This window comes from Stylophora pistillata, chromosome 2, assembly GCF_964205215.1.
Source record: "Stylophora pistillata chromosome 2, jaStyPist1.2, whole genome shotgun sequence".
In the NCBI taxonomy this organism is placed as follows: domain Eukaryota; kingdom Metazoa; phylum Cnidaria; class Anthozoa; order Scleractinia; family Pocilloporidae; genus Stylophora; species Stylophora pistillata.
This window is the reverse complement of record NC_142520.1, coordinates 1,547,586-1,560,664: the sequence shown is the minus strand read 5'-3', so window position 1 is coordinate 1,560,664 and position 13,079 is coordinate 1,547,586. Positions and strand designations below refer to the sequence as shown.

General features: G+C 38.2%; 1 long non-coding RNA gene across 2 annotated transcripts; it reads right to left on the bottom strand.

Annotated features, from left to right (window-relative positions):
- Positions 1–1,294: 1,294 nt before the first annotated feature.
- LOC148736606 (uncharacterized) lies at positions 1,295–13,066 on the bottom strand. 2 transcript variants are annotated; one of them, XR_015996288.1, is made up of 4 exons: positions 12,985–13,066; positions 12,810–12,878; positions 11,702–11,758; positions 1,295–2,717 (listed from the first exon to the last, which is right to left on the bottom strand). It is a non-coding gene; the product is annotated as an uncharacterized LOC148736606 (long non-coding RNA). The 2 variants fall into 2 exon arrangements; XR_015996287.1 differs by lacking the exon at positions 1,295–2,717 and having other exon boundaries at positions 10,796–11,758.
- Positions 13,067–13,079: the final 13 nt, after the last annotated feature.

The window sequence follows — 13,079 nt, the reverse complement described above, 5'->3', positions numbered from 1 at the left end:
TCGAACAACAACAAACATATGAAACATATGAGTGAACTGCGGTTATGAGACGTATATAAGAACGATCCTTCGCAGTAAAGCACTATTTGAGCAATAGTGGAAATCAGACCTGAAAAAAATTTCAGGCCTGTACGGGATTCGAACCACTGACCTCTGCGATACTAGTGCAGCGCTCTACCAATTGAGCTAACAAGCCAACTGGGAGCAGGCCATCAAATTAATTCGATATAAACCCGTAGATGATAAATCGAACAACAACAAACATATGAAACATATGAGTGAACTGCGGTTATGAGACGTATATAAGAACGATCCTTCGCAGTAAAGCACTATTTGAGCAATAGTGGAAATCAGACCTGAAAAAAATTTCAGGCCTGTACGGGATTCGAACCACTGACCTCTGCGATACTATCATCTACGGGTTTATATCGAATTAATTTGATGGCCTGCTCCCAGTTGGCTTGTTAGCTCAATTGGTAGAGCGCTGCACTAGTATCGCAGAGGTCAGTGGTTCGAATCCCGTACAGGCCTGAAATTTTTTTCAGGTCTGATTTCCACTATTGCTCAAATAGTGCTTTACTGCGAAGGATCGTTCTTATATACGTCTCATAACCGCAGTTCACTCATATGTTTCAAAGTACTTAAAGGAAAAAACACGTAATAATATTATGGAGAGTGATTCCAGATCAAAAAAAAAATATTTACATTAGTATAGACAAAATGAATAGACAAATTTAGAAAATCTATCGAGAGAGCAACTTAGTAAATTATACCAAAAGATGTTCTAATTCAATTTATTTTAAATGAAAATCAATCACAAATTATTCAGCACAGACAAAAAAGTGTAAAAAGTTTCTCGGAGGCATCTTCTCACGCATGCCACAGATCTGTAACGCATGCCACAGAGTTGAAACTCGAATCCCGGGTTTACTAGACCCTGGGGACCTCGGGATTAAACGCACGGTTCTGAGAAATCACGGACGCCTGTGTGGCATGCGTGCAAAGCATCTCTACTACATGCGACGTACTCCAGCAAATGTATCCGGAAGGCATCTTCTCACTCATGCCACAGATCTGTAACGCATGCCACAGAGCTGAAACTCAAATCCCGGGTTCAGTAGACCCTTGAGAACTCGGGATTAAACGCACGCTTCTGCGAAGTGACGGACGCCTGTATGGCATGCGTACGAAGTACCTCCACTACATAAGACGTACCCCAGCAAACGTATCTCGGAGGCATCTCCTCGCGCATGCCACACATCTGTAACACATGCCACAAAGCTGAAACTCAAATCCCAAGTTTAGTAGACTCTTGGGACCTCGGGATTAAACGCAGGACTCTAAGAAATCACGGATGCATCTATGCACAGGTGCTTTAGAGTGCAGGGGTGCACATTCGCACGCATGCTACTCCAGCTCCCGTGATTTCCCGGGCTTGCGCGTCTATTCCCGAGGTACTTTGGCTCTAGTGAACCTGGGATTCCATTTTTAGCGCGTTGGCATGCGTTACGGAGACGTGGCATACGTGAGAACAGGCCTGCCCCCTTCGTTTGCACAGATGCCTCAGAGTGCAGGGGTGCTCATTCGCCTGCATGCCACTCCGGCGTCCGTAATTTCCCGGGATTGCGCGTCTATACCCGAGGTCCCTTGGGTCTAATGAACCTGGGATTGCGTTTTGAATCTGTTCGCATGCGTTATGGAGACGTGGAATGCTTAAGAACAAGCCTCCCCCCTTCGTTTGCACAGGTGCCTCAGAATGCAGGGGTGCTAATTCGCACGCATGCCATTCCGACGCCCGTGATTTCCCTGGGTCGCGCGTCTATTTCCGAGGTCCCTTGTGTCTAGTGAACTTGGGATTCCATTTTGCGCGCGTTGGCGTGCGTTACGGAGACGTGGCATTCGTGAGAACAAGCCTCCCCCCTTTGTTTGCACAGGTGCGTCAGAGTGCAGGGGTGCTCATTCGCACGCATGCCACTCCAGCGCCTGTGATTTCCCGGAGTCGCGCGCTTATTCCCGAGGTCCCTTGGGTGTAGTAAACCTGGGATTCCACTTTGGCCGCTTTGGCATGAGTTACGGAGACATGGCATGCGTGAGAACAAGCGTCCCCCCTTTGTTTGCACAGGTGCCTCAGAGTACAGGGGTGCTGATTATTATTATCATTAAATTTTTGTACTGCCTTGAATTGGCTTCCTTGCAGTTTGAAATCCTTCAAAAAATAAAACAAAACAAAAAGGGCTCTTTGCGATTTTATGGACACTAAAGATTGCTATATGGAGCTTTATGTGACAATGCAGCTAACTTGAACCAAACTCAACCAGTTTTGCATTGTTTGGAAACTTAGAAACTCTATCTAGGACTTTTTCTCCTTCATAATTAAAATCTTTCATTTTCCTTCTATTCTTTTCTCGTGTATTTTTGTCTTTATTTTCCTTTTATTTCCAATGTAATTATATCAAGTTAAGAAAAGTTTCACCCAATATCAGGCAGGTCAAAGGAATATCTTGTAATGATATAAGAAAATAAAAAAAAAAAAAGTACCAGTGTAGACCCTCAATGAAACCCATCAGTCTCCTTTAGCCGGTACTTTCTTCAGTAAAATTTTATTTCGCAGGCAGGCAGGCAGGCAGGCGTTACACCCACCACTTGCTCCCTGGTTGATATCTCGCTTTCTTTCTTCCCTGTACGTCCTTCCAAAATTTAGTATCTCAAAGGAATATCTTGTAGATATATAGGAAAATAAAACAGAAGTAATGATCATTTTTATTTTAATGCTGCCTACCTGCGTTATGATTGACATAACTGCCGTGCAGTTATGTCAATTTGCAGGGCAAATTCTCGAATTACTGAACAACTAACATTTCATTTTCATCATTTCACACTTTCAACACCCTTCCTTTCCCCTTATTACAAATTATTGTAAATGAACCCACTATTTCATTTAAAGGTTGCTCGATAAATCTACAGCATTTTTTAAAACAAGTCAATTTTACTTTCTTGTTCTTTCTGAGCACTATTTCACGGTCAACGATTCTTGGCAGAACAGGAAGCACCTTTTTGGTTAGCAAATTGTTTTATTCATCAAATCACTGCGTCAGGAATGGGCATGGGTTTAGCAGATAATTGTTCAAGGAATCTTACTTAAGGCAACAGGATCTGTGATTCAATCACACAAAACTCTCCTCAAACCTTTCTTTGGTCTTTCTTTGGTGCATGTGCTACATTGAACCAACCTCTGCAAGTCCCTCCCTCCCTAATTTAAAAAGCACTGAACAATATCATCGACCAAACCACTATGGATGGGTCGGTCCTGAACTCCCAGGTTTCAACATTAATTAATTAATCAATTAATTAATTAAGTAATGCTGATTAATTAATTAATCCTTACTGTTCGAATTAATTCCAACACCATTTTATAGTACTTGTTCCAACTTTCCCAGGAATTTATCTTTTTGATGGCACATCACATGCATCCACGAGAATCATGGATTTCGTGTAGCTTTTGCCATCAATTTTTCAATTCATGCAAATTCATGGCCGGGAGCTTCTCTCATGCCATATGGAAATAACTCATTTCCAATACACTCTTAGGACTGATTTCTGACCAATTTGCTCATGTAACACCGTCTAGGATAGATTATTACCAAATGATTATCAAATGAATACCATTTATTACCAAAGCATGAAAGCGTGATATTATTTATTTTCTATCGATTTGAATTTTAGCTTATTATCTAAAATAGCGGTCAATTATATATACTTATTAAAGAGATTTAATAAGCTTGGAATGGAATGCATCATTGTGCATGTTTCCCCGCTTACTGATCGAGTACTGAAAGTTGTTGGCTGGCTGTTGAGCAAGCAAGCAAATAAACATTATCCAAGAATAATACTTTCCTTCAAGTAGCGTCCTTACATTCCAGTTTGAGAGGCAAAATATATCCACGAGTTAGATCGATGATCAAACGATCGAAACATCAAGATGCGCAGACGTTTATTGGAATCACTTGTAAAATTTCATGGTACAGCGATTGGGCGCTGGATTGGTAATCTGACTATCATAGTTCGAACTCCAGCGGTTGTTTCTAACAAAGAGAACATTCTTTTTTTTTTCTTTTTTTTTCTTTTTTTTTTCATCCTCCTTAGATTTTAACGCTCTTATCTTATTTCCTTTCTCCTTAGACACTTCTGTACTTCATGTAAGATCCTTTAGACGAGAATTGAGATTTCATCTTTATTTTATAACGATCGATCATCTACTTTATTGCTTTAAAAAAATATCTTTTTCTATTAGTTTCAAGTCGTCTGCTTTTCTGCTTTGTGGAAATACACTACCTACTTATCTCTTTTATACTTATCTTTTATACAGTACCGATATCAACCCTACTGATCTTAGTGATCTCCTTTTTTATATTTGCATTTTCCAAATTTCATTCGCGAGCACCCATAGCCCTTCTGTTATATTCTCAACCATACCTAAGTCTAAAAGCAACTCGCTATTCCAATACAACACTTAAAAACCCCCGCTCTATAAACTGACAAACTCCCTTTGCCATGCTTATTTATTTGCGCACTCAACATAGTTGGTTTTACACTTTCCACCTGGCCCCTATCTTCTATCACTCTATTCTTTGAATGATACACAAGGCTTACGGACTACCAGGCTTCATGATGCCTTTCCATTGCTTTCGAGCCGCCCGCCATTACTAAAACTTCACTTCACTATACTTTGGCGCTCAAATTTAACGTCACAATGCCTGCCTTCGCATCACCACCTACGTACGGCTCGCTACAAAAATTTATTCATTGCACCGCTGATCAGCACGCTACTGTAATTGCCATGTCAATGTTTATCCATCCCGGAGTGCTATTCCAATCGCAGGATTACTGTGAGTAAATTGCTCACTTATAACAATTTGGCTTAGGGTTCAACTTTACTCCATATGGTTGGCGATAAACCAAGGCTATTTAAATAATGCGCGCTGTTCATTCGGGTACAACGTATTTATCAGATATTTCTTCAAAATGTGTCATCTTTAACAGCAGGAATCTTTACACTTGCAAGCCATTTTTTGCCAAAGAACTACAATTTTATGGAAAATATGCTTCTTTATCATCCAACTGAAGTAAAAGTCGCTGGGTTCATATTATTGTGAGAATTTCATATCTGACAATATTGCAGCCAAGAAATGTTTTAAAACTTTTTTAAAACGTAAACAATTATAAACATTCCAACTTTGAATTGAGCTAACAAGCGAACTGGGAGCAGGCCATCAAATTAATTCGACATAAACCCGTAGATGATAAATCAAACAACAACAAACATATGAAACATCTGTATGAACTGCGGTTATGAAACGTATATAGCACGATCCTTCGCAGTAAAGCACTATTTGAGCAATAGTGAAAATCAGACCTGAAAAAAATTTCAGGCCTGTACGGGATTCGAACCACTGACCTCTGCGATACTAGTGCAGCGCTCTACCAATTGAGCTAACAAGCCAACTGGGAGCAGGCCATCAAATTAATTCGACATAAACCCGTAGATGATAAATCAAACAACAACAAACATATGAAACATATGTATGAACTGCGGTTATGAAACGTATATATGCACGATCCTTCAGTGGTTCGAATCCCGTACAGGCCTGAAATTTTTTTCAGGTCTGATTTTCACTATTGCTCAAATAGTGCTTTACTGCGAAGGATCGTGCATATATACGTTTCATAACCGCAGTTCATACATATGTTTCATATGTTTGTTGTTGTTTGATTTATCATCTACGGGTTTATGCCGAATTAATTTGATGACCTGCTCCCAGTTGGCTTGTTAGCTCAATTGGTAGAGCGCTGCACTAGTATCGCAGAGGTCAGTGGTTCGAATCCCGTACAGGCCTGAAATTTTTTTCAGGTCTGATTTTCACTATTGCTCAAATAGTGCTTTACTGCGAAGGATCGTGCATATATACGTTTCATAACCGCAGTTCATACATATGTTTCATATGTTTGTTGTTGTTTAATTAATTCCATAGCATTCTCTTCTTTATGACAGCGCTATCCTAGAAGAATGCCTTGGTTACTTTCAAGTAGCAGTAGTTTTTCTTCGTTCCGCAATCACTACCTAACTGTCTCGTTAATTCACGTCCCAGAATGTATGCAGATGACACCCATTTGACCTTTGCCAGTAACACTTTTGCGCATTTAGAGGAAAATATGAACGATGATCTAACTAAAATTACTGAATGGTTAAATACTTTTGATAGACTCCCGTCTTTTACTACTGACGTTGATCCCAGAAAACAAGTAGAATTTACGAAATCTCTTGGAGTATATATAGATGAAAACTTAACCTGGAGCCTACATATCGAACATATTTCCAAAAACATTGCCTCCCGCATTGGCATCTTGAAGAGAATCAGATCTTTTGTTCCTTTTGAAACGCTCTTATGCATCTACAATGCTTTATTCCAACCTCATTTCGATTACTGTAGTGTCGTATGGGGGAATTGCAAGAAATCCCTTTCTATCAAATTAAAAAAACTACAGAATCGCGCAGTGCGTATTTTAACTTATTCTTCATCTTTTTTTTAAACTAGGCTGGTAAAAACTTAATCTTCAACGAGAATTAAAAACAGCCACCGATGGTCTATAAATCTCTTACTATTCTCTTACTATTCTCGCCCCTGATTATTTAAAACCAATGTTTACTGATAGGAATGCAATACCTACCTACTCTCTTAGGAATTGTGAGGGCAAACTAGCTTTTCCACTCCCCCGCACCAATTTTCTAAAGAAACAGTTTCAGCTACAGTGGTGCAGCGATGTGGACCAGCTTACCTACTAATCCGTACGAGAAGCACAAACTCTTGCTAGTTTTAAATCCGGCTGTAGGGGTTTTCTTTTTGATAATAAATGATTTAATTAATTACACGGCATTCATGGAAAGTACGGTAGGCACTTTATTATTATTTTTTTTAATTTTGTTTTTATTAGATTGAATTAGTAGTAGATTAATATATTAACAATGTAATTAATGTATTTGATGATAAAAATTAACGGTAAAAAACTACGACGTTTCGAAGTCTGCATGACCTCATTATCAAGTAAAATGTTAAAACTGATGTAAAATTGTAGCTCAGAGATTATATACAAATAAAATGTGATAACTTCATTAGAATAATGAGCGTTCATTGTTATTGGTGTCAGATCGTGCAGTATATGTTTAAATAAATACTTTTGCACGTATTGAGTCAGACTGCGTGTTTAACTTTGGTTTTTGTTCGCGAATGAATAACATTTCGTGGATTAGGCAGTCCATTTTCCCGCGGCATTTCTTGAGAACGGAAAACATTTTCCCCAGGCCAGCGGACGCTACACCGTGGGCCTCCCTCAGATGCTTGCCAATGACAGAGGCTTTATGTTCTTCTATGCGTTGATGAAGATGGCGTGTGGTATAACCGATATAATCCGCATCGCACGAATCACATTTAAAAGTGTAAACAACGCATTGGTGGTTAATTAAAGCGGGCTTCTCTTCTTGTATCTTGAGCTTTCCCTCGATCTTACGACTCGTGAAAACTGGTTGTAGGTCAGTTCCGATTTTCCGGCCAAGATCTTTCAGCTGATGTCTTACTGTGTCGGCCGATTTTTGGTCTTTAAATGGTAAAGTTATTCTAACAGGTTTTTGTGTAGCCGCGTCAAGGAATGCCAGCATCTCAAGCGGATGTTTACTAAGCTTAAGTACCCAGTGAAACTCATCAACTCAGCTATCGCCTGGTACACGAGTTCTACGATCCAAAGCCGTCACGAAACCCCAACTGAACCTGACGCGGCTACACAAAAACCTGTTAGAATAACTTTACCATTTAAAGACCAAAAATCGGCCGACACAGTAAGACATCAGCTGAAAGATCTTGGCCGGAAAATCGGAACTGACCTACAACCAGTTTTCACGAGTCGTAAGATCGAGGGAAAGCTCAAGATACAAGAAGAGAAGCCCGCTTTAATTAACCACCAATGCGTTGTTTACACTTTTAAATGTGATTCGTGCGATGCGGATTATATCGGTTATACCACACGCCATCTTCATCAACGCATAGAAGAACATAAAGCCTCTGTCATTGGCAAGCATCTGAGGGAGGCCCACGGTGTAGCGTCCGCTGGCCTGGGGAAAATGTTTTCCGTTCTCAAGAAATGCCGCGGGAAAATGGACTGCCTAATCCACGAAATGTTATTCATTCGCGAACAAAAACCAAAGTTAAACACGCAGTCTGACTCAATACGTGCAAAAGTATTTATTTAAACATATACTGCACGATCTGACACCAATAACAATGAACGCTCATTATTCTAATGAAGTTATCACATTTTATTTGTATATAATCTCAGAGCTACAATTTTACATCAGTTTTAACATTTTACTTGATAATGAGGTCATGCAGACTTCGAAACGTCGTAGTTTTTTACCGTTAATTTTTATCATCAAATGTATTTCTAAACATTCTCTGTAATTAATGTAATTTTAGTATTTGCTTTAAGTCCTGATGTTTTTACCCGTGTATAAATAACGTTAAATAAAATAATTAAAGAAATTAATGGTTGTTCTTCGTTCTGAAAGAGACTGATTGGAACATGAGAAAAATTTTGAATCAAATATTGAGATGTTGAAGGGAATAACTGAAGGATATTTGATCGCTATACCTGAATTCCACTTTTAATTTCGCTTAAAGAACGAGGTAAGAATGACATCTACAAGAATTTTGAGCTCATCTACCTGGTGCAATGGCCTTCCTTTCGTGAGGAATATACCACTATGATCTATCGGGATTAGAAAGTTCGCTAGGGAATTTAATCTACCAATTTTAAGTGAAAACGTGCGATTTTTTTTTTTACCGCTCCTATACTTATAACGCACGCACCGTCATCTAAAGGCCTAACACGAATTTAGCACCAGAGCGGGTTGCTTTGGAATGGCTAGTTTTGCCGACTCGATCTGGTGACCCTCTCCCTCCCCCTCGGAAATCCCATGCCTTCAATAAGGGGGGAGGGGATATTATATGGAATGGCCCAAATGGTCGGGGGTGGAAGCGGAATAATTGGATCTCACTTATTCATCATTCCTTTAATTTTTTTCGAGGTTATTCATTATTCATTTTTAAATTTTTCTCGTTATTCATTATTCCTTATTTGAGTTTTTTGGGCAGTTTCTAATTCGCTTTATTGTGAAATAGATGATTTCACTTCAATTAAAATATGATTTAAAACCATCAGCGTCATGTTCAATCTAATTACCGTATTTATTTACTTAACTCCAGCCCGAGGTTTATTTAGATATCAGCCTTATAGGCGGAGCATTTATTTTTACATACTGTACACTGAACAAAAATGTACACTAAACATCTACACTATAGGAACTTTAAGCAGTGACGACGGAAAGCTCTTACGATGGCGTTCGATACATACCTTTTTCCATAGTCCTATTTACTTTGCGCAAATTATTGGTAGATATCTAAGCATCATAATGTTTGATATTCTTATTTTCGATCATCGGATTGAGTCTTTCGTCTCTATAACGCAACCTAAAAAACACTGGAATTTTAATTGATAACGTATATAAGATCAAAACAACATAGTTATTCAACAATATAATAGCGCGAATTCTTGGTAGATTTGATGGTAAATACCCAAGAACCACATTTTACTGAGTCTTTCCGATGTGGAAATATTGTCACTCACGGCAATTGACTAGTATCTTCTTTGCGTTTGTCTCTGACAGTATGTTGTCGAACACTCTTCCCGAAAGATCATTCATTAATAAATCAATTAATCCCCTTTGAAATGGGAGATTTAAAACAATCCTTTCTTCAAACAGAAGCGCAGTTCCAATGGATTTGTCCGATACACGGAGGAAATAGCATATAGAAAACATTATCTGCGACAAGAAATTAAGGTTCTTTAACACGTTAAAGCTAGTTGAGCGGTAAGCGGTGCATTTGCTAGAAACAGTCAAAGTACCACCAAAGGATCGCAAAGGCTCATTTTTTTATGACATGTACAGTTAAGGGATGAACCTTTGAAAAGCGTATTTCCTGATGAATTTGCCGTATGCCAGGGCCGAATTCTTTGCTTGCCGATCGATTGCCGATTAATTCACAGAATATATGTCAATGTAGAAAATAGTTAAAGGACGACAATATTCATATTCATGGTATTGAACTGGAACTAGCCTGCAGTCGAGGCTCATGCGGGAAAATCTTTTCACATGCAAACATTTTTAATGAGACTCCCCCGCATGAGCCTCGACTGTAAGCTAGTTCCACGCCTAATCGGTGCTTATTTTCAAAAGTTATTGTATGAACCGATCCTGAATTGTTTTGTCCAGTTTGAGTCCAGTGTGTTGCGCAATGTTGAAAGGGAAAGGCGTTGAAGGGGCGGACGGATGTTATTTTCTCAAAACAATATTTAGGCATTGTTTTCTTGAAAATGTACTTTTCGCTAGGTTCTCCTTTACTTTAAAATACTGGAGAAGGTATCGAGAGCTTGGTGAACAAAAATTAATCGAAATTAAACAGACCACAACATTTATACTGACTTTGGTTTATTATAGGAAACTCGGCGCGATTCGGTAATCTCAAAATGATACCTTTCCGATGAACGTGATCTGGACTTTGACTGAAACCTAGAGCGCTGAAATCTAGGAATAAAACACCAATTTTCAGTTTAGACACTGATTTACATACGTAAGCATATAAATCAGTGTCTAAACTGACAAGTACAAATCCTTCGAAGTTGATTCGAAGTGTACAAGGATTTTGGAATTGCTGAGAACAAATCGATAACAAAAGACATCAAAATGGTTTTTTTTTTCACGAGATGAGTCCATCGCTATGATGGATAAGACAAAATGGCCAGTTCCGAAAAAGATAATAACAATAACAACAAAAATTTATCGACCTCAGGATCAACCAAGACACTCACAAGAAATTAATGAAAGAAATAAATGTGGTGCCCATATTAAGTTACGTTCCACATAAGAACGGTAGCAAACTTCATTGTTCCGTGGCACTGGCTCTTTCCCACATAGAATATCTTTGATTTCAAGAATAGGGAAGGAGCTCGTTACAAAAATAAAATCCATTTGCATCAAAGAGATTTTAGGTAATGTTTGTGCTTAACCAATCAGAATAGCAGAAGACAATAGATATTAATTTTGCTTCTTTGATGAAGTTCCCCAAATACAATATCTTTTAAAAATTGTATGTTGTGCGATTGGGTCTCAAATATACTTAAAAACTTAAAAAGTATTAGACAAAATGCAACTTGAACTTAACTTTTTAGCGGTTTTTGAGTCAGGCCAATGAGATAACTAGTTGTTAAAATGAAAAAAGTTGATATTCCATCGTGCATTGCCTTTCAGCGCTATCCTTGATATGCGGATCATTACCTTAACCCAAAGTTCTAATTAACATTCTTTTAAATAAAGGATTCTAATCCTTTACTTATCACTGAGAGTAAAGGGTCTATTTTTATAGCTGCTATACTGATACTAGTAGTGTGGCAGGCGTAAACCAGCACCGATTTGCTCTCTCATGATCCATTTAGCCGTAATCGTCTGTTTTTTATTTCAATATTGTATGAAACCGGCCTGAACGTAAGTTTAAAGCTTTGATCAAATAGGTGCCATAAAATACATGCAAATCGTCACCTTGTTCTATCTTGCGATCTGCCAAGCCTCCTTGGTGATCGTGACAGGTGTTGAGAACTGAAAGAGATGTGCCAACAAAAATGTAGATGAGAAATCAATTGTTCACTATTGCTTTGAGGAACTTCATATGTTTAAATCAAACTAGTAAACTGATCGGTGTAACAAGTTAAAATCATAGTATAGAAGCAAAGATAGATACAACATAGGAAGAAATGTAAAGTTATACTATATTACGGCTTGCCAAACCAGCCTTCTTCAGGTGCGATGTTTTTTTTTTTTTTTTTTTTTTTTTAATAAAGGTGACATTTTTACGTAACAACGGAAATACGTGGGGCTCCACTTAGAAAGATAGTAATGATAGACAAATAAAACTAGCTGCTAACAAAAAATATAAAGAAAACATTGAAAGAAAACTAATACGAAAAGGAATAGTTAGTATGTTTCTTCTCGAATGTTCAGACCATGAGTTACAAGTGTTGTGCCTTTTGAAATTAAGAAAGCGTCTTTAGCTTTATGTATTGAGTCTCGGTTAGGGAAAATTTTTTCAATGGGGAATAGTTGCTTATTATTAGCAGTGTAATATTCTGCAATATATTGTAAATTACAGCAGTTACTGGGTCACATATATTCGATAGTGTATGTTTCGCCGGTAGAAAAGAAAGTTGGATAAAAGTAGTTAGTAATTCCGTCGGAAATGTGGGATTGACATCTTGAAATTCGCCACGTGCTTTGCCAATTTTGCTTACGAAGACAGTTCCGAGACAGTTCCCCGATGCGCTAATTAATGGCACATGTTTTGGTGTATTTTATTGGGAAATTTTTCATATTAATAATTCTAGCTATTTTTCGAAACGAAATCGTAATTTGCGAAACGGTATTTTGCGGGCTGTTTTTAAATAAACGGTATTTTGCGAGTAGTTATTAAATAAACGGTATTTTGCGGGTTATTATTAATAATAGTTACTAAATAAAAGACGAAGGAAGCTCAGTTTTGTTCTGCGGTGGACGTCAGTCATTTCGCGTTTTAAGATTGGCTGCAGCATGTGAAACAATTCACTGAACAGAAAACTATAATAAATCAACATTTAAGCACTTAAAATTGACTCACCTTTCCGATCTTTTCGACCGTTTTGAGCTTCGCTTTGACCTTTCAGGCGACCAGGATTGGGAACGTGACCTGGAAATAATAATGCAATTTTGATAGTGTATGAACTGTAGTGAATAACAGACAATTAAACATGAACCGAATGTCGATTACGATATCAAACTTGAATTTAACCTACCGTCTGTCGCAATCTCTCTTCTTTTTTTTCCTATTTGCAGATTACTGTTCGATTACTCTTCGACACTCTAAAAGAAACTGACACGTCACTCGAGG